Source organism: Crocodylus siamensis, chromosome 2 (genome assembly GCF_052110815.1).
Source record: "Crocodylus siamensis isolate JL-2025a chromosome 2, ASM5211081v1, whole genome shotgun sequence".
Taxonomy (NCBI): domain Eukaryota; kingdom Metazoa; phylum Chordata; order Crocodylia; family Crocodylidae; genus Crocodylus; species Crocodylus siamensis.
This window is the reverse complement of record NC_143396.1, coordinates 238,730,710-238,753,265: the sequence shown is the minus strand read 5'-3', so window position 1 is coordinate 238,753,265 and position 22,556 is coordinate 238,730,710. Positions and strand designations below refer to the sequence as shown.

At 41.8% G+C, this 22,556-nt stretch overlaps 1 long non-coding RNA gene across 3 annotated transcripts in view; it reads right to left on the bottom strand.

The window, feature by feature from the left end:
• Positions 1-3,345: 3,345 nt before the first annotated feature.
• Positions 3,346-22,556, bottom strand: part of LOC149871941 (uncharacterized) — a 45,937-nt gene continuing 26,726 nt past the window's right edge. For 2 of the 3 annotated variants that reach the window (XR_016440333.1, XR_016440331.1), the window contains exon 4: positions 3,346-10,324. This is a non-coding gene — a long non-coding RNA (uncharacterized LOC149871941). The remainder of the gene's footprint in view (positions 10,325-22,556) is intronic. The other variant, XR_016440332.1, reaches the window with a different exon arrangement.

The following is a 22,556-nucleotide window of genomic DNA, read 5'->3' as shown; positions in this document are numbered from 1 at the left end:
AGATTCAGCCACTGAATCGGGCTGAATCTCTGCCAAACTGAATCAGGGACCAAATCTTGGCACAGCCCTAGCTGACACCATGAAACTGCTGCCCCAGGGGAGCAGCAATTTTGTTGAGGAACTCTGCTGCCACCACCACAGTGACAATGACCAGTGCTGCTGCCACCACAGCTTTAAGCTCCACCTCAGGAATAAAATTGGAGCAATGATGAAACATGAACAGGGCACAGCAGTGCCACCATCTCTTTAAGCAGAAGCATAGCACCCTGAAAACACTTTGTACCCACCAGAGCCTGCTAGACCCCCTACTCCTCTCTAGCATTGTGCTGCAGTTGGGTCTCTCTGCCCATCTCCTGCCCCTAAGTGCCACTTGCATTGAAGGAATGGGGACAGCATGGTCAAAATGGAGCTGCAGGCAGAGAGAGGGAGGCAGAGGGTAGAGGGTCCATGCTAGAATGGCATGGTAGGGCTGCAGGGAGTCAGGTTGGGAGTGGGAGGTATCATGGTGCTGGTGCAGTTGGGATATCTGAGTGTGGGGCGAGTAGACCCCTCTGGTAGGGGTATCAGGGTATAAACAACTGCTGTGGTCAATGAGGAACTGTGGAGGGGTTTTATTGAAAGTAAAAATACATGCCAGGAAAAAACTTTCTCTGTCAATTAAAAAAATGTGCAGACTGTCAAAAATAATATCTTAGGTTGGCAACCCTGCAGCCAGAAAGCTCTATATGTGTTCACACTCCTATAGAACTTTTTTTTGGTAGCACTACAAAAGTGCTGAGACCATATGTCCATGGACTCATAAAATGTAAGTAGGGACCCAATGAAATCGCTATTTTGTAGATTACATGGAAAACACAAAATCCAGTATTGCCTGCAAAAGCAAGCAATATCCTTTTTATCTGTGGGGGAAAAAAAAGAAAACACACTGAAAATAAAATGCTGGCTCCCCATAGGGAGCTAGTAGCCCTCATGTTGTTGCGGCCCAACCACACAGCACAGCCTGTTGGGGAGAAAGAGGGTAGAGGGGGCTGCTGACACACAGGGGAGCCCAAGATGGCTGCCACCCTTGCCCCCCCCCCCCCGCGCTGACCATCTGAGAGGGCTGCCTGTCATGTGACCCTGCCCCTTTCCACCAACTGGCAGCAAGAGGCAGGTTCACATGACAGGCTTCTGTTGCAATCAATCAGCGTCAAGAGGGCAGATGATGAACAGACCTTACAGCCAATCAGCAGTGAAGGGCAGGACCCCTGGGCCCTTTGGACAATCAGAGGCATGGTGGGTGGAGGAACTCAGCTATGATCTGGCTTTAAAAATGGTAGCTGGCTCTACGATTTACCCACAAAATCAGCTGGCCACCTCCCTGAGTTGGGTAGACCCCTAAATATAAAACCAGAAGGGTCCAATACCTTGCTGTCAGAAGCAACCAGATCCTATAAACATTTTAATAAATTTTATTTTTTTTACCCCATTATACTTATGAAAAGGCTGTTCCAGGATTTCATTGCTCTGATATTTAGATACTTACTTTTAATTTCTAGACTAAATTAATTGATTTCCAGTTTATATTCAAATGTCCCAGTTTTGCCTTTCAGTTCAGAGTTCTTCTCCTTTCCTGATGTTTATTAGGGCTGTGTGAAGCTTCGGCAGCCGATTTGATTTGGAGGACATATGGCTCGATTCAGAAACCAAATGTCTGAATCTGAATCGAATCGGGAAACCAGTTAAAAGGTCTGAATCAAATTGGAAGCCTCCAAATTGATTCAGAAAACTGCAGAAAAACACACAATCTGCATTTTTCCACAACCAACTGAAAGCATGGCAGTGTTCCACAGCAAGTGGTGCCATTTCTGCTTTTATTTTTGCTGCTGTTTTTGTGTCTTAGCCACTAAAGCAGCAGGGGTGGGGGAAGGAGGGGCATAAACTGCACCAAAAATAAAAGAGAGCAAAAAAGGTGCCGCTTGTTGCAGGATACCAACATACTTTCAGGTCACGAAAAATCACAGATTTTTGTGTTTTTAGATAGAGATTTCCCGCTTTTTTATGTGGAAAACTAGGAACCTATTTTTGTTCAATCTCTGCTCCATTATTGTATACTAGCTCAACTTCTTTCCTTTTATTAATATGGATTTAAAAATACTGTTTATTTTAATTCCCTTGGCAAGATCCAACTGGCTTGCCTTTTGGCAATTCTTATATTATTCCCCCACCTCCTAACTTCTAGGACATACCTTCTTTGCTGATCAGTTGATTTTTCTATTTGCTATAAACCTTCTGCTTAGTCTTAATATGCCTTTTTCAGTAAAATAGCCATCTAGTTAGTCTGGATCTCTTAACAAGTTTTTCCTTCCTGGTGGGGTGAGTTTCACATAGTTTTATACCTTTGACTATACAATGGTATAGTTTTATATCTTTCTTCCATATTAAAGTCTTTGAGCTTCTTAGTGCAGCTTTCTTCACTACATAGTTTCCTTAATTTTCTCACTGTTTACACTTTTGAAACTGAAAGCTTTAATTACAAGACCTATTTTCTTTTCAAACTTATTTTAAATCTTGAATCAACTCCTGGTCATTTGATCCAAATTTATTCCTTTAATCAGCTGTTCTTTAATGTCTTCATTACTTAATAATAACATACACTCTTGTTGGTTTAATAGCTAGTGAAGAAATCCATATCTATTGCATCCAGGAATAACTGGGTCCTATCATTTTTTAAATCTATATTTGGAAAGTAAAAGTCTCCTATTATTACACAATTCCTGGAATTATTTATTTCTTCATTATGATGGGGGAAAAGCCATATCTCACCACAGGCTACCATAATGGAGCCACATGTGCTATTTGGAATTTACCATCCTTCCTTGGAGGAGTTTTAAGGTTATACTTTATTTTTTCAAGTCTAAAACATTTTGCTGGAATAAGGAGTCTTCATTTGATCTTCTCTTTTATAACAACATTTTCATTTTCAGGATGCAGAATAAACATGTACACTTCGATTTTAGATGGCACAAGGTAGTTATCCCTCAGAATCAGATATAAAGAGGAAATTAAATTAATTCTGTGCTAAATATTGTTTAAAGTCAAGTCAGTCCTAAGGCCACTGCAACTATTGGGGCACAGTAAATACCACCTCAATATTGTGCTAAATATCACCTCATACGTGATCAGTGGGTGAAGAATAGAAAACAACAGAGAACATGCTTCCACTGTGCTGTATTCAAACAAGGAAATGGGGAACTGTATATTTTTAAGGGAAACCTTCCTTTCCTTTCCTCAGAATAAAGACTTAAGAATTTGTAAATAAAAAAGTCAACCAACTCTGAGCTGTTAAAAGAACAAAAAGGAATCTAATTACAAAGAGGCTTTATATATAGTAGTTTTTCATAACTGAAAGACATATAATGAAAGAGACATTATAAACTGAAACTCAACATGAGATATATAGCATCTGAATAACATTTAAATGACAAATATGATCAAAAAGTTATTTTCAATAGAATAAATTGTACCAACATATTTTATTAAAACAGCTTCATTTTCTTTTCTTTGTCTTGTTGGTAGAACATGAAACACAGAAAGGCTAACTGAAATTTACAAAAGCAAAATGATTTAACAGTTAAAGTTGTTACTTAATTTTACAAGGTGCTTGTCAAGACAGTAGAAATTCAGTATATGAAAATATGATGGATTTTTACTTGAAAAAGAAGGACTATTTGCAAAGGTTCTGTGTAATCTTTTAATCAGAAAAAAACCTGGAAACAGGTCTATACAAGGGAAGGTATCTGAGAGGTTTGGCAACTGAAGCTAATAAACATGTTGTTAGCTGCACTGTGATCGGTCTGGAGGCAGTGGGGAAATTTAACATCATCTTCCCCACTACCACCAGAATTGGGAAGACAAGTCTTTCTCTCATAGCAAAGAAAGGATTGGGGATAGGGAACATGGCTGGGTCCATGATTTACTAACAGGGAGGTGCAGAACACCACCCCTCAGACTATGGAGGGATGGGGGTGAGGTGTGGCTGAAGCCCCCAAATCAGCAACTGGGGAACTGGAGAAGAGCAGGTACATGAAGGGAGTGGGGGACAAAAAGGCTGGCATGAACCAGACACATGAAATGAGAGACACCTGTCCACACCACTCCCCACACAGATGTCTCTCCTTGGCTAGAAGGATGAACCTGTGCTCCACCACTGCTGCTGTCCCTCCCTGTACAGCCACTCCCTGAGGCTCTCTTCCCATGCTGATGTCAGCCAGGGACCATGGTTCATAGATGCTAGGATCAGAAGAGACCTCAACAGATCATTGAGTCCAACCCCCTGCCTAGGTAGGAAAAAGTGCTGGGGTCAGATAATCCCAGCCAGATGCCTATCCAGCCTTCTCTTAAAGACCGCCAAGGTCCCTTGGAAGCCCATTCCAAATTTTGGCTATCCTTATCATGAACAAGTTTTTCCTGATACCTAGCCTAAACCGCTCTCTGTCAGTTTGTGACCATTGTTCCTTGTTACCCCAAGAGGTGCCCTGGTGAACAGAGCATCTCTTATACCTTGATGTGCCCTCCCTAATGAATTTGTAGGTGGCCACAACATCACCTCTCAGCCTTCTCTTGTGGAGGCTGAAGAGGTCCAGGTCCCTCAGTACCTCCTCACAGGGCTTGTCCTGTAAGCACCTAACCATACAAGTGGCCTCCTATAGACACTCTCAAGTCTATCAACATCCTTCTTGTAGTAAGGAACCTAAACCTGGATACAATACTCCAACTGGAGTCTGACCAATGCCACATAGAAGGGAAGTATTGGTTCTATTTGTCATGCATCTGCTGATGCATGATAAAGTGCAGTTAGTTTTGCTGATGATTTCATCACACTGATGACTCATGTTCATCCTGAAGTCCCCTGTAACTCCGAGATCCCTTTCCGCTTCTGTGCTGCTGAGAGTGTCACTTCCCAGCCAGTAGATGTGCTGGATATTTTTGTGCCCTGGATGCAGCACTCTGCACTTGTCCTTGTTGTACTGCATCCTATTGTGTACTGCTCACTTCTTTAACCTGTCCAGGTCTGCCTGCAATCATTCCCTACCTTCCGGAGTGTGCACTTCACCCCACTCTTTAGTATCATCTGCAAATTTGGACAGAGCATACTTCACTCCCACATCCAAGTCACTGATGAAGATACTGAAGAGTACAGGTCCAAGGACCAAACTCTGCAGGACCCCGCTACCCACATCCTTCCAGGTCGATACCAACCTCTCTACTACCACTCTCTGGGTGTGACCACTAAGCCAATTTGCCACCCACTGGACCACATAAACATTTATCACAGCTTCTTAATTTATTGCTGATAATGGAGTGAGATACCATATCAAAGGCCTTGCTAAAATTCAAGAAAAACAACATCCACCTCTACTCCTGTATCTAAGTGTTTTGTGACCCTGTCATAAAATGAAACCAGATTGGTCAGGCATGATCTACCTGCTACGAATCCATGCTGGTTTCCTTGCTGCATTATTTTTCCCACTGGACTCCCACAAATATGATCCCTCATAATCTTTTCAAAGACCTTTCCAAGGATGGAGGTGAAACTGACTGGTCTATAATTACTCGGATCCTCCTTCGGTCTTGAAAATAGGGACCACATTGGCCCTTTTCCAGTCCTCCAGGACCTGATCTGAGTACCACGAGTGCTCGAACAGCAGTGCCAGTGGTTCTGCTATGACACTGGCCAATCAATTCCTTCAGTATTCTCAGATGCAGCTCATCTGAACCTGCTGACTTGAACATATCCAGTCCATCCAAGTGACTCTGCATATCCAGTCCATCCAAGTGACTCTGCACTAAGTCAGCATCAACAGTTGGTGGGACACATCAACAGTTGGAGGGTTGGTGTCCCTCTGATGCCTATGAGCCCATTAGGAGACTTATCTTGACCCCTGTTCAAGAACAGAGGCAAAAAACTCAATGAATAGCTAAGCCTTGTTCCCCCTGTCTGTCATTAAGTGCTCCTTCTTGTTTAGTAGGGGTCCTATGCTGCCTTGTACCTTCCTTTTACTTCCTACATAGCTAAAAAAATACATTTTGTTGTCTTTGTGTTGCCAGCCTCAGCTCTGTAGTTGCTTTGGCTTTTCTAACTGCCTCCCTGCAAGTGCAGGACAAGTAAGTATACTTCTTGGTAGCTTCTCCCTGCTTCTACTGCCTATATGCCTTATTTTTTGCCCTTAGGCTCCCCTGGAGTTCCCTGTTTAGCCAAGGAAGTATTTTGGCCTCTTTCCCCCTTTACCCTCATACTGGAATTGATTCCATCTGCGCCTGAAGGATTGCCTCCTTTAGGAACGACCACCCTTCCTGGACTCCCATCTCGCCAGTGTGTCATTGACTACATTCCTGAGCACACTGAAGTTAGCCTTCCTAAAGTCAAGCACTTCCACCCTACTACTTATCTTAATCACCCTATACCATATGGTGAATTTGATTGATTGATGGTCATTATCCCTAAGGGGACCACAAATCTGCAGCTCCCCTACCAGGTCTTCCCCCGTAGCCAACACGATGTCCAGTAAGGCATTCCCCCTAGTGGGACCATATACCTCCTGCATTAGGTGAAGGTTCTGCATGCAGGTTAAGAACCTACATGAACGGTTGGATTTCCACCAGGTTTCCATTAGCCCCACTAAATCAAAGTTATTACCTGGAAGCAGGAGTGCAAGTTCTTCCTGCTTGTTACCCATGCTCCTAGCATTAGTACAGAGGCACTTGAACCCTCCGTATGGTGTTTTTTGTGCCCTCCGTATGGTGTTTTTTGTGCCCCCCCATTCTGATGCCCAACAGGCCCCTTGGTACTTACCTGGGATGTACTGCTTCATGTCTCACAGTTTGTAGGTTCTAGATGCTCTCCATCTCCTGCCTCCCCATCCCTAGTGATGGAACACAGATTCTTCCTTCCAAAGCATGCTAGAGGCCAGCAAGACATCAACAGGAGGGGGCGGGCAGGGAGCAGACGCTAGAAGGAGGAACCTGTACATTACTGATGCTATCCCCAGCCAAGCCTATCACCCTGAACTGCAGGCCATGGCTGGAGAAGGACAGGAATGACTATGAGACTCCCCTGAGCCTGCATGAGCCAGAAACAGTAGTGGAAGCAGTGGAAGGGGAAGGGGTGTATCCACACTGCTGCACTCCCCCTGGATCCACACCAGATAGGAAACAGACTTCTGTTTTGCATTTTCTGATAAATCATCATTTGGAGGCTATTTTTTCTTGTCTCTCCTGCCTCCTGTATGGAATGGCTGCAGCTTTCATCCAGGGAGCTTGGGCAGCCTTGAGGATATAGAACAAGCTTTACCCTCATACCCATGCTACTGGCACCTGGGTGAAATCCACGGTAGAACAGACTATCGAGGTAGTTTGGAGGTGTTTCTCCAATGATTAAGAGCTGTTTAATAAAGTCACAACCTCCACACTTAATCATTTTGTGGCATATATGTGTCTCTTTTTCCATGTTCACATGTGTACAGTGAGGATATGAGAATGAAGAGCAAATTAGATTATACTGATTTAGATGGTTCTGAACTATAATACAGCTATGATGAAACGCTTTCACTATTAAACCAGAAGGCTTGCATCAAAGAAACAAAAAAGCAGATAATATGTATCCTTCATGGTCTTTTTTGATTTGTATAAAGGCTGAGAAATATGAGAACACAGCAGTGAAAACAATAAATATTTACATTGCCCCCTGACAAATGGTTACTCCGCCTCCTCTATGTAACCCAGAAACTTGCAAATTGTTTAATTAAAAAGCAAATTAAATCAAACATTAGATGTTGCATGTTCTTAATAGCACTGTCACCTACAAAAAAACAAGTACTACTTTAGTCTTTAGAAATTACCTTAAACATCAAAGAACTCCCTCTATTCTAAAATATAGTATTTAGGATCATTATTGCTTAATACGCTAATACTTTTATATGGTGCAAAGAATTACTCAATACAGAAAAAGCTGTGCTATCCAGCACTTTATTAACTGGCATGCTCTATTAACCGGCATGTTGGTCAATGCAGCAAAAGCAAAACTGGAAGTCCCACCACATGGGACTTCTGGTTTTGCCGAGTCCTACAGCCCAGGGCAAAGCAGCTTGTGTGGGGCCCCCCCCCGTCCTCCAGCACACATTGATATGGGAATAGTAAACTTTTAATTAAAATTCCCTCCTTGCTACTCATTATTTATGTTTGGGCCCCCTTCCCTGCCCCCAACACACTGACGCACCATATGTGGCGGGAAGGGCAGTGGCCCGAATTGCCTCTCAGATAACCAGCAATTTTGATTAACTGGCACTCCACATTCCCCCTGGATGCCAGATAACACAGCTTTTCCTGTACTACCTTTTCTCTTGAGCTAGCTTATGCATGTTCCTTATATGTTAATATATGGCTTTGCTGACAATGTAGAAATCCATTAAACTAAAATATAATGTAGAATACCTATGATGTACTACAAATACTAATAGATAAGATTTCCCAATTCTAAACTTCACTTCATTCTTATAAATGTAGTAAATGAAGTAGTAGAAGAGGACGAGATCTCATTTTGGATAAGACTCCAGTTCTTGTTAAATGTTATTACTTCAGAGTTGGTTATATATCATCACTTATATAACAATAACAGATGTCTTATTTGCGGATTCCTTTTCTACCTACTTTTCAATAATGATTTTAGTATTTGTGAAATATTACAAAAAATTACAAAAGGATTTACAAGAAGCACCTGCAGCATTTATCTAGAAGTCAAATATAATACTGTTTTTCCAAGCTCATCAACTAACACAACTTAATTGTGATTCACAAGACCCATATTCTCTTTTACTTTCTTGGTCTGTGAAATTGATTCACTGCTCTTTTCAGAAAAAAAGCACTACAGTTGTGTGAGATGTCTAGTGGTGATGGTCCAATAGTCCTGTAAACACCTGCACCCCCAGGAATGTTACATATCTCATCCAGTGCACCAAATGCCCTGATGGAAAATATGTAGGAGAAACCAAACAATAACTGCACATCAGAATAAATCCACACCGAAAATCTATCAACAAGAATACCCAACTACCTGTGGGTGACCACTTCTCACAAGACAATCCACTCCCTCTCTGATCTCTTCTAATCCTCAAAGGGGACTTACAAAACACCTTTTGGAGACAAGCCTACGAACTTCACTTCATAAATCTACTAGATACAAAAAATCATGGACTCAATATAGACATTGGATTTATGATGCATTACAACCTGCCTGACATCTGATTCAACAGGTACCTGCCTGATCTGACCTCTTATGTTCTTTTTCCCCACCTTTTCTCCCCTCTTCCCTTACTTTTCTGTCTTTTGTCTTCCTGATTTCCAAACATTTCCTCTCTCTTTTACCTTGTACTATTATCACTGTAGTGTTCCCCTTTGGCCTTTTCCTCCCCTGCTTTCTTCCCCCTATCTTCCCTTTTTTACCTTTTGGTTTTTCTAATTTCTAAATATATTTTCACTGACATTCTGTCACACTTTCTGCATCCCTCATTCCTGTTTTCCTGATCTTACTAATTCCTTTTTCACTGACAGCTCCTTTCTACCTTGTGTTCTATCACTGCTGTCTCCCTTTGGCATTTTTTCCCCTGCCTACTTCCCTCTCCCTTAACTGCTTTACCTTTTGTCTTTTTAATTTCTACCTATTTACATTTTCACTGACATCCTGTTACACTTCTAGCTTCTCTCATTCCTTGGAGTCTCAGACCAGCAGAGACTCCCTATGCCTGAAGGGTGACTGCACCCAAAAACTTGCCTAAAGCTTTTTTTCCAGCTACTCAGTTGGTCTAATAAAAGATATCATTCAAAGAACCTTGCCTGCCTGTAAACTTTATAGTAGGACTGTGAGAAGCTTCAGTAACCAATTCAATTAGGCCCGATTCGGTGACGAAATCTATGAATCTGAATAGAATTGAGAGACCCATTAAAAGGTCTGAATCAAATCAGAAGCTTCCGAATCGATTCAGAGAGATTCAGAAGGCTTGCAGCAAACAGAAACTGATAAGAGGGAGAGGGATGGGGTGATCTTCCATATATGGAGAAGGCTGAAAGGAGGGGAAAGACTGCTTTGATATTGATATCTGTAGCTGGCCAGTGACTGTGATCTTTCTCTGAGTTCTCTTTCTCTGCCTTAATACACACAAGTGATACAAGTTTTGCTTTCAACAGTTTGAGGTGCACTTTTGGAGAACCCCCTGAACCCATCTCTTTGAAACTTGACAGGCTTCATGCCCTCAGAAGGAGCTACCATCCCTGCTGTTTTCATCTGACTCTGCAAAAAAAAAAAAAGATAAAAGTTATTATAAGTATTTAATGTTTCCCCATTATAGTCTATGGCTGAATCTCCAAATCCGAATCAGCTGAATTGAATTGGGAATGATTCAAATTACCGAATCGAATCACCGTCCCTCTGAATCAGCTAAATCCGAATCCAAAATGAATACTTTCTGCTTTGCACAGGCTTACTTTATACATATTTGCAAATAACTTTACATAATTGTATTGTAGCTATGATGGACCAAGAAATGTCCAAGAGGCAAGGTGAGTTTTTCTTGCTTGTTTGTGATATCTTTTACTGAACCAACTTTTCACTGTCAAAAAATGAGGCCAATGACCAAAAAGAACACTACAAAACTCTGGTTAAGTGATTTTATCTGCTTTTTTCATTTGCTTTCAATTTGCTTGGCTTCACACCTCCCAAATTTTTGAGTTATGGGTACAAAAATTCCTTCCCCATCCCCATAATTCAAGTAAAAACTCCACACATAACTCACAAAGTTTTCCGGATATCATTTTGGTACTATATAAAAAGTATAGATTTTATAAAATGTTATCCAAAAATCATAAATTGTCCTAGGTTCATGCCAACATTTCATGAATGTTTTAATAAACCTAAGCTGCATTTCAGGCTTGTAAATGAAACTTCTAACTAGCCTACTTTAATACAGTTTTATAATGAATGCTTTTTGCACAACTCTATACTCAAACACTGCCATTCTATGTTTTGAAACTCCCTAGATAATTCCCTGACATATTGTCCTATTCTTTTATTTTTGAAGACCCAAGTTCAAGTGCTACTTAGTTCATAAGGAAAATGAGGTAGGAAGGCATAATATAATTCAGAATCACAAAATTCCTGTACAGTTTAGCAGGTTGAGAACAGTTTCCTGGGGGGAAGGGGAAATGCATTGAATTTTCAAGTTTTGGGGATGGAGGTTGATTCAGAGTTATACTGCAATGACACAGTTACATAGAAAAGCTATGTGGAATGCGTAAAGAAAACATCAAACATATTTCTGAATTAATAGGAACATATATTCTAATTAATTGACAGCCAGAATTGTTGACAGAACTAGGAAGCATTTTTCCAGTTCCCAAAGCAAGAAGTCTGACATATGTGGGAAAAAAAATGCTGAGGCTCTGGCTTCTGAAAAATACGTATCATTCAGTTTCACAAATAATCACTCTAGCGCTTATACTTCACACTTGCAAACTCTGAATTTACTAAAACTAACTACACAGAAAAATAAAATGTAAAACGATAATCACAGTTTGGGTGTTCTTCATTTGAAGGGATTTTTAAAAACACATCAAATAACTCCTAGGGAGCATATAGGTTTTTTGTATTTATGAAACCAACTCTGCAGTGTTCCCAAAGGTAGTAGATATGAAATCAATAGGGGTACATATTATGTTCCAAGGAGTACATAATGAAACTATAAATCTATTTACATTTCAGATTCCAGTTGACAGAATCTGAATCTAGTCCAGAGATTCTGAATTTTTAAACTACTGTAAATTTATCTGTTGTTAACAATTTTCTTTAGTTATTTTAAAAAGTGTTTGCTTTTATGTTATAATGCATAAATCTAGATAGAAATTAAAAGTAACTACGTAGAGTCGTGTAGCAATCATCAGTCCGACTTGTGCAGAAAAACAACAATCCTGTTACATGAAAGTGCTTGTAAAATGAAGAAAAAGATAAGGACAGAAAGATTAGCCATAGTTATCTGCATAATAGCCAAGGGGTTTTTTTCAAATTTTTGTCCCCTTAAGTGCACTCTAAAGCAAGACTGAAGAAGTCTACGTTAAATGAAAGTTATAATTCTATGTTCAACCATCTTTTCATACTTTCCTGTCTTACACAATCTTACATATGAACGAATGCAGAGTAGAACTAAGGTACCATGTGGTGTGAGTTCTGTGTGGGTGCACTCCATTTTTCAGCTAATCCCATTTTTAGGAAAAATATTTTTGGGTGTGGCATGTACAATACTATGAGAAAAACAGTATAAAAATTGTTTTAGAAACCTGATGCTGGTTCAAGATTCCCAGTTTTCAGGGTGACTAATAAGACTGCATGGTGTGCTTGTCTTCTTCTAGCAATGAAGTTACAAGACAGCCATAAGGTTATCATAGCTATAGCAGCAAAAACCCCCAACAAAGCCATATTATGTGCCCGCAGTATCAGATTTTTTTTTTGCCAGCATAATTACACCATGTCCTTGAATGACATTAGCTACGATCCCTTCTGTTGACTTAACTACATCCAGAATGGGGATCTATTTCCTAGGAAGTACAACCTTTTCACAGCTTTACACAGCATAGCAAAACTTCATAGCAGACCAGGCCTAAAAGTCAGCACCAGACTGCAAAGTTGTATTTTCACTCTTTGTTGTTCTTTTTTCTTCCTTTTCTATTTGCCTTTTTTCCTCAAGACACTGAACTGGACTCCAAGAGCAGCAGCAGCTTCAGCCCTTCTCCTAAAAAAGGTTATTTATATGATCACGCTCAGCGGCACCTAAAAGACTGTCAAGTAAGAGTGGCAGGGGGTTCCATGTAAAAAAAACAACCACTGCTGCTAAAAGGAAGGGAATAAAGGATGTTATAATGAAAGCCTTACTTAATACTCTACATTGCCAAAGTTTTTTTTCCCCATGTTTTTCTGCATCTTTAACAAAATCCCTTTATCAGCGATTGATTGTCATGGGAATAAGCACACATAGGGCTTTGTTACACATTAATTTTAGACAGCTCATGGAGTTCCTAACCCCTAGATTGTCCACACACTAAGACATGTAAACTAGTTTTAAGTACTCTTTAGGTATCTTAAAGATACACCACTCCAGGGCGGGTTTATCTCTGCTCTGTGTTACCCAGCTTGTGTTCCACAAATGTGTGGCCATGGCTCAGAGATAAGCCTCTCAAGTTTCAGTCCTTCAGTAACCCTGAATGTAGTGTCTACCTCCCCACCCTCCTGTTATGTGTGAACAACTCTCAGCTGTAGCTCCTACTCAGACCCCTGCTTGCCAGTCTTTTAGTGACAAGGCACAGCTATGCAGGTCAGGGACAGTTGGAGAAGGTTTTTAACCTGAAAACTATTCTAAACTTGAACTAAAATTAACACTGATCAACACCTGAAAAGATTAAAATGCAGGGTGTAACAAGACCCTTATACCTCTCTACCTGAAACCAAGAACCTTGTTTAACTACTTAGGGCATTTATACATGTGCTCTGGGAGTAGTGGGGGGGAATGGGGAGAGGGCTTTAACTAGAGTTCCTGGAGTGACATGTGTATCAGCTTCCCTGCACTGAAAAATGGCAGGTGCTTTAAAGCTCATTGAATGAGCTTTAGTTAAAGCGATCCCATTGCTATTTTTCACCACAGAGATGCTGATACAAGTGATGCTGGAGTGTACTGGAGCACAGTAATTACCATGCTCCAGCAGACTCGATTAATCAAGTCTGTTCTGACATGCTGTTATTACAGCATGTTGGAACAGCCTCACTGTCCATAATGTCACATAGTTCCAGGGTCATGTTAACACACTTGACACCCTATGCCCATTTATTGCACTCAAATTAATATACTGGATCTTTTTTTCAGATCCTATTGTAGCTAAATGTCTCCTACTGGAGTCAACCAAATTGCAAATTTTCAGTCCGTCTAAAAATGAGACCCTGAGGCTAAGTACAGATGTTCAAAAAAATCCCAGTAGAAGCACAGAAGCACTCTACTGCACTTTTCTTAAAGTACTATAAGTTAGAGCAGGAATGAACCAAACAAACATCCGTCGTTCAGTGGGGGAGTGGGCGGGGAGAGAGCTCAGTGCCTGACTGCACTGGCAGGTGGGGGTTGTCCCCACACACCTCCCAAGAGGCTGCCAAAGCAACCCCCATAGGCGGCAGAAGGAGGGGCTACAGGGGCTCAGCCTCCCGCAAATGCAGGGCAGCAGGTATAGCTGCAGGGCACCCCGGCCACAGGGTGCTGCAGCAGGGGGAGAGGGGCACACACACTCAGAAACCCTACACAGCCAGGATTGCAGTCTCGGTGTGTGACTCTCCAGAATGACAGGTAAGTTTCCATTTACTTTCTTTGTGACTGAGCTTGGGTGGAGGTAGACTGAGACCCGCACAGTACAGAAGGAAGTGGGGCAGGGGCATATCAGTCACCCCTGCCCCTCCCCACTCCCTCCTGCACTATGGGGATTGTCCCATGACCCAGCCCGGCCAAGGCCCCATACACTGTGAACGGGGCCCCAGCCAAGTCAGATCATGGGACAATCAGAGCCTGGCAGCTCACCCACGGGCGCAGGGGGGAGGGCTCCCGTGTGTACACCATGAGGAAGCCAAGGGGGGGCACGTGCCCGCCTGATCTCTGCGCAGGGCAAGGGCAGGCGGCTGCTGTGGACTGGGTCTGCTTCCTACCTCTGTGCCTCCCTGATTCTGCCTCAAAAGCAGTGCAGTGCCAGGGATGCACATGCACACACCACAAGGAAGCCAAGAGGGGGACATGTGCCCCCTCCCCAATCTGTGCACAGGCCAAAGGCAGGCTGCCTCTGCAGGCTGGGCTCTGCTCCCTGCCTCCATGCCTTGCTGCTGCTTGCTTTGAAGCAGCAGCAGCGAGACGCAGAGGCAGAGCAGATGAGCACTGGGTGAGGCTAGCAAGCCATCCAGCAAGGGGCCTGGGACACTAGGGGAATGCAGTCTTCAAAAATGTGCTCTAACCTAAAGCACTTTAGTCTAATACCACATCCATCAAGGATTAGCTTAGAGTGGGATCTGCCATTTTTAAAGTGCTCTAAGTGCTGTGAACATCTGTTCTGTTATAGTTTTAAAGTGCTTTCTGCACGCTTAATATGCATTAGGTGTAATATTTGTACCTAGCCTCTAACTCTTAAGCTGGACATGCAAATTTATATACTCAACATTAGTGAACACTGTTGACCTACGTGGTCACCAAAGTTCACCACTTAAACAAATATATAGCCTACATGCATTTGGACAGCAGTAAAAATAAGCTTCTGGGAAACAAAATCTTAAAATGCTAGAAGAGACACAACAATAAGCCAGTTTTGCTTTTTAAAATATTACAGCACTGTTTCCAAAGCTAATTTGATATTTAGTAGCAGCAGGAGAAGCAGAAGTGAAAAAAGTGTACATGTTTCTAAAAATGGAATAAATGGCTAAGATAGTTCATAGGTAGTGAAAATGTGCTGTACTGAACCACCAAAAACAAAAACAAAAAAGGCCAAAAAACCAAAAATCAAATCCTTCAGATTTGGTGTCCTGAAAGATACTGTGATACATGCGTTACCTGGCATTTTCCCTTCTGACATGTCCAGAGATGTCACCAAGCTTTTCAAAGATGAAAAGCTCAATACTCATTTCATACCTAAGCCCATTTGGGATCCACAAACTACATATTCCTACACGTAACTCACCTGAACTGCCTTATCAGGTCAGGGTTCTCCTAGAACATCCATATACACTGACAGCAATCACATACACATAAAACATAAAACACAACAATCACAGCCACTTTAATTCGAAAAAATGGCCAGTAATGGTTGTGATGACAGTAGTGGACCCACCCTTTTATATCAGGTGTGCTCAAATTGTGGCCCACAGAACAATGTCATCTCTTCGGCAGAGGCCCCACGATCAGAAAATTTAACAGCAGGAGAGCAGTGGCAGCATTAAGTGCTGATCCCCTGCTGCTGAATTTCTAGAACCTAGCTGGATCAGGAGTGCAGGGCTGGGACAGCATAGGGCATGATACAGGCATGTAAGGTGGAATCTGAGAGGCATGAGGCAGGATCTGGGAAGTGTTTAATACAGGATACAGGCATGCAGGGCCTGAACTGGGCAGCGCAAGGTGGGATCCAGACATACAGAACCTGGTTTGGATGGCACACCGCAAGATCTGGGCACACAAGGTTAATTCTGAGTTCTGTTTCCCCCTCCCAATACCATATATATATTTTATCTCATAATTGGTTTTAGCAAAATCCATAAACAGTGTAATTCTGAAAACAGGGACCAGAACCCAAAACTCTTCCTAGCCAGGTAAGTTCCCTTACTGCTGGGTTAGTCATGGCTCTCACTCTCTCTCAACTCAAAAGTCTCACGTTGCATTCTGTAGAGCAGCTCAACTTCAACAGGAAGAGTAGGGGAGGTTTCTACCCAGAATACCCTATAGTATAGCAGAGAGGCAGTATAGACAAGCCCTAAACTGATTTTTAAGTGTGCCCAAGACCTGTAATCTGGTGCATTGCTTCTCTATATCAACAGTAAATACATTAGAAATCACATCCAGAATACAGAAAAAGACAGAGTATCTCTTGCTTCAGCAGAAGCTTAAGATATACCAAAATCATTAGCCTGAACCTGGTACTCAAGTATCCTGTTTAGTATATCATGCAGCTTCATACTTCTTGGTATCTCAAGGATGGATCCCTCTTCCCCAAATGTGACATTCAGTTTGAATCTCCCACAATTTCAGATTTGTACTGGAATGCAAGGAAAAGCCCTTCTTTAGGAAGAGTATATTTTTCCCCACTGGCATAAATATTTAATTGTTAATATAAACTAAGTAAATGGTATGGATGTGTCAGAGAATAGCAACTATATCCTTAGGCCACTTCCAAACAAGTATGGACATATAGTTCCCCAGCAGCCTTACCTGGGGTCCTGAGTTTTGGTGGCTGAGGAAGCTGCAGTCATGGCACTTCCACAGCTGGGAACCTGACTGGCAGCCAGGCTCCAGTTGTTACACAGATTGCCAACTGCTCAAAACATGAGCAAGACCTTATAAAGGGGGATAAGGCAAAATGAGGCATTTACTGAATACATGAATTAGACATAGAGATTCAGACACATCACTCATACAGATGCACACAAATCATCGTCTACAAAACTTGCAGACAGGCACACACAAACACAAAACAACCATTCTATTCAGACATTACAGATACCAGCAGCAGTTGTTCAATAGCACTAGGTGGCCGGCCCTGGCCTTATTGAGAGAAGAAACAGATAGCAAGTAGGGTAGTTATTATGAGAGAAAGATCCTGTAGATAACAGCTTGGAGCGGGATGAAACATGCCTGTGCTCTGACGAAACAGCAGTTGAGAGAGAGACTCATCCAAGTTGGCATTTTTGAAGTCTTCTTTTATAGGGTTTAGCATCCTTTGTTTCAGTGCTTTGGGGTTTTTCCATACCCTTTCTGTTTTTGCGGGTGTTCTTCTTTTGTCTTCAGCTTATCCCAGCCTTGGAGTGCTCTTGCTGCCTGTCTGGCAGGATGGGTACATTCCTTCTCCTCGTTATCTTCTTTGTGCCCTAGACCTGAAAGGGATTCTTCAGCCATTCATTCATTAATTAGTTTACTGACTGGTATTTACATTTGGCCCCTTGTTGCTTACATAAACAGTTAAATCTTCTTCTCCCGTCTCTATGCCATTCTCTCACCATCCATCCTTTTACACACACTCATACATAAAGGCTATGTTCATTCACTTAGATCAAGCAGAACAATACAAAATGGAGTTTTCAAGTTGCTTACAGGACAAGACTAACATGGTTATATTTCACTATTATTACACTCTATGTTAACATCAGGTACATTAGTTCAGTTCCTGCTACACAGTTTTGGGTGGCGTGTGCTGCCGCCACGTGTGCCATCCCACTTTTTTTCTGCCTAGGTTTTTTTGACCCTGGGATATTCTGGAGTCAAAAAACCCCTCTGCGCTGCAAGGTAGCAGCACGGGGAATGCTTGAACGGGTAGCGTTTGGCACAGCAGGTGAGTCTGCGGCACCGCTTATGGCACAGCCGCACTATTTTGGACGTGGCCTTGATGTCTAAGCTGATACTTCTTTCTTCAAAGAAAGAACAAATGTTTTTGTGTTTAGACTTAAAACTGAAGCAGACAACTGGTTTCCCCAGGCCCATGGAATTATTCAAGAGTAATGTTCTATTCTGCCTTATTTTAAATATACAAACAGCTAATACTCAAGCATGCTTGATTTAGTGTTATACTTTGTCATGTCTACTTTATGTTAAATAGCTGCAGTTTTAATAAGATGTTTTTACAGCATTAACCTATTAAAAACCTATTCTTGAGCAAAAGAGCTCAAGTCATATGTGTATTCCCAATCAGAGAACCAGGTCTCATTTTTTTCTTTTCTCAATCCAGATACATTTTTCTCAGCCCAGTGTAGGCCTATGACAAGATAAAATATTCAAGAAAGGATAAAGGACTACTCTTTTGTTAACTCCAGAATATCTTTAATACCTGATGTTAAGAATATCTTCTCTTGAGAGGTTAAAGGAGCAAAAGAAAAGTCTCTGGTTTGAGCTGTTGCATGCTTTGATAAGCAAAATTGTTCAGCTTTGCTTTCTCACAAGATGTTTTGTCTGTCCATTGGACCAATACATTGGCAAAGGCTTGGTCACTAATATTGTCTTGTGTGGAGAAATGGTGCACCAGCATAATATACAGCAGAATTATTCTTGCTATATTTTGGCATTCCTGTTGAATTTTTTTACCATAATGGGTGCACAGCAATCTTCCTATATGCCTAGCTATGGCAATTGTGTTACATTTATTCATATACCACACTCACCTTTTTTCTGAAAATAAGGAATTGAAAACTGATGTCTTAAACAAATCTAATTCTGAACAGTTTGGTTAAAAGAGACAATCTTTTTTTTTGCCCCTTCATTCCGCCTTCCCAAAACAAAGTATGTGGGAGCATATGGTATGCAAATAAGTACAGTTAATTTTACATGTGTTAAAGTTTCCTGTTTGCTAATGAAACTCATTTTCCTATAGCCTCTGTAAACTTCAGTTCTCCAAACTATAGAGTGAATTAAATACTGTTCCTTGTTTATTTGTACATGCAAAGAAGTTTTAGCATAATATTATCAAACAACTCCAGTTGCACACAATGTATTTCCCATTCCTGGTTCAAACTGGACTCTAATTTTAAAGATCAGCAAGGAATTACAGAGGTTAATGCCAAACCTGGAGCTTTATTCCCCTCTCAGACTGAGGTAAATCAGCTACACTTCCATTGACTTCAGTGGAAACATGCTTATCTAAAGAGAATCTGGTCCAAGATGGAAAGAAATTCACTCATCCCTGTGCTGTGATCAATTTGCATTAGTTATACTGATGCAAAGAAACCATAAAGCCATCCACAAGGGGATTTCAAATGTGTAGGATTCTCCAAAGTGCATAGAGGGCTTCCTATGCTACCACTGAACTTTCCCAATAGAAGTTCCCAGTGCAGAAGAAATATCAAAATTGAAGAATACATAGCTGGGGTGCTCCTGCTACATGGAAGCTAGTCTGGACTCTGCTAGAATAAGATGAGGTATGGCAACTAGAGTATAAGTAGGACTATTCTAACTATTTTAGCACCTACAGGGGCAAGTAATAGTCCCTGGTAGGGAGGAAACATAAAACTGCACCCTCCTCATTACATCACCCTTCTTAATCTTTTTGCAGAAGACAGGACAGATTTTCACCTTGCAGACTAACTAAATCAAAGATGCATAAAGCTTTAATTACCAGCATCTCACTTTATTAGATGCTGAGAAGGGACTGCAGGAAGCAGAGCTTCTAGATCGAGAGCAATGATTAATATACAAACTGTAGGGAAGGGGTGAGAAAAAATGAAGAGGGGCACTGCTGGAAGTGAAAGTGGGCAGGAGAGAGAAAAAACAGCAGTTAACTCACTGAGGGACATAAAGATTATAAAAACTTATCCAGCTAATGAAATAAGAATCTGTAGTCTCAGTTTAGACCACATGACACAAGGCAGTTTGTCAATAATTTCTTCTTCTGTAATCTCCCATTTAGGCTGTTTTTTAAAGTTTTGTTGTTTTAGCTACTTTGAGGTCAGCAATGGAACATTCAGGAAGGGAACATCCATCCAGGTGCACTCTGCTGGTGATGGCATATATGATGTTGGTAAAGGAACAGGTAAATTAACCTCAGAAGTAGAGTGCTGATGTGGTCTGCATTGATGAGGGGACACAGCTGGCATCTGGGCCTCGTGCAAGGTCTAGTGCCTTGGTGAGACTAGGAGTTAGGTAATTGATTGCTGGAAAGATGCCATTTTAAGGTTTGGAAGTTGTCTGTAAGCCAGAATAGGTTTGTCCCCAGTGGCCATCTTGATATGTTCATCATTTTCCAGGAGGGCTTGGAGGTAATTAACATATCCAAAGCGTTCAAGCTGGGGGATGCAGGTGACAAACAAAGAGATCCTGTTGTCCTTTTCTCATGGCTGGTATTGTAGCAGGTCAGAGCAGAATTTGAGTCCAACCCTGTTGTTTTAAGCTGCTATAGTTTTAGGATCCTATTATGGATCCTATTATGGATCGCCTGCAATGCAATGCTGCGGCTAGTAAAGCAACCAAAACGCTGGCTTGCATCCATAGATGCTTCTCGAGCAAATCCCGGGACGTCATTCTCCCCTTGTACTCGGCCTTGGTGAGGCCGCAGCTGGAGTACTGCGTCCAGTTTTGGGCTCCACAATTCAAAAAGGATGTGGAGAAGCTTGAGAGAGTCCAGAGGAGAGCCACGCGCATGATCAGAGGTCAGGAAAACAGATCTTACGATGATAGGCTGAGAGACATGGGACTCTTCAGCCTGGAAAAGCGTAGGCTCAGGGGTGATCTAATGGCCACCTATAAGTTTATCAGGGGTGACCACCAGGATCTCAGGGAATGTTTGTTCAACAGAGCGCCCCAAGGGATGATTAGGTCGAACGGTCATAAACTCCTGCAAGACCGTTTCAGGCTGGACATAAGGAAGAATTTCTTTACTGTCCGAGCCCCCAAGGTCTGGAACAGTCTGCCAGCGGAGGTGGTTCAAGCACCTACAATGAACACCTTCAAGAGTAAATTGGATGCTTATCTTGCTGGGATCCTATAACCCCAGCTGACTTCCTGCCCTTTGGGCAGGGGGTGGACTTGATATTCTGAGGTCCCTTCCAGCCCTGATGTCTATGAAATCTATGAAATAAGTATGTAAATCCCTGCTCCAGATCCTTAAAATATGCATCCTGGTGAATGGAATAAGAGGATGTATGCTTGTAAAGTAGAGCTTGATTGTAGTAGACAATGGATACAGAGGTGTGTTTAGAATGAGGGCTGCTGACAGAGACAGCTGTAGCAGTCAGCTGATTTCCAATACAATGTGGTAGTGATATGCACATGGCAAACTTTCACAGTGGGCCCAAGAAATGAATTTGCTGGGTGGCATATTCCAGAGCCAGTTTGATGGAGGGGTAAAACCTGATCAAGCCCTGGTGGAATTTGTCTAGAGCAGTGGTTCTCAACCTTTTTAGACTAGAGGCACCCATCAGAAAATGCCAGTTCTTAAGTTTTCACTCTTTTTTTAACTACAGAAAATACTTGAGTAATTGTTCTGTTGCAAAGAACTCAGAAAGACCACAAAAGAGTAGAACAATTTTAACACTATGAATTCCTATTTGAACTCTATCTTGTAAATCACATTTGCACATCTACCCATGATAACATCACATGGCACTCCTGGGCTCCCCGAAAGGATCTTAAGGTACGGCAGGGTGCCATGGCTCTTTGGTTAAGAATCACTGCTCTACAGAGTCCTTCCCATGTATCCATATGATGATGTTATCAATGTATCTTTGGTATATCTGAGGGATGAGAGGGTACTTGTGGTGGAAGCAGACATCAAGGTCTGACATAAATGGGCGTACTGGAGGGCCATGCATGTGTCCTCATCAGGGATAATCTTCTTTGTGACTTGTAATCCAATCTCATGGAGGATGCTGGTATACACTGGTGTGGCATTTATTGTAGCTAATACGGTGGTAGGTAGAAACTTGTTAATGGAACATAGTTTCTGTAGAAAATCTGTGTTGTCTTTCAAATAGCTGGCAGCTCCCATGGCACATGGGAATAGGATAGAATCAACATAGCCAGAAAGTCCCTCTGTGATGATGCCAATGTTGAAAACAATGGAGGAAGAATTAATCCTCTCCTGTATCTCCAGAGCCAACCTATTGTATGATACTGACAGACCTATTTTTAAGGCCAGCTATGGCTTCCCATTCCATGTGACTGAGGTTGCAACATAAGTATTGTTGTATTTTAACAATCAGAGAGCGGGTGCAGAGATGGAAACAGTTTACAGACCCAGAGTGGGACTGCATCCTTAACTCCCTAACC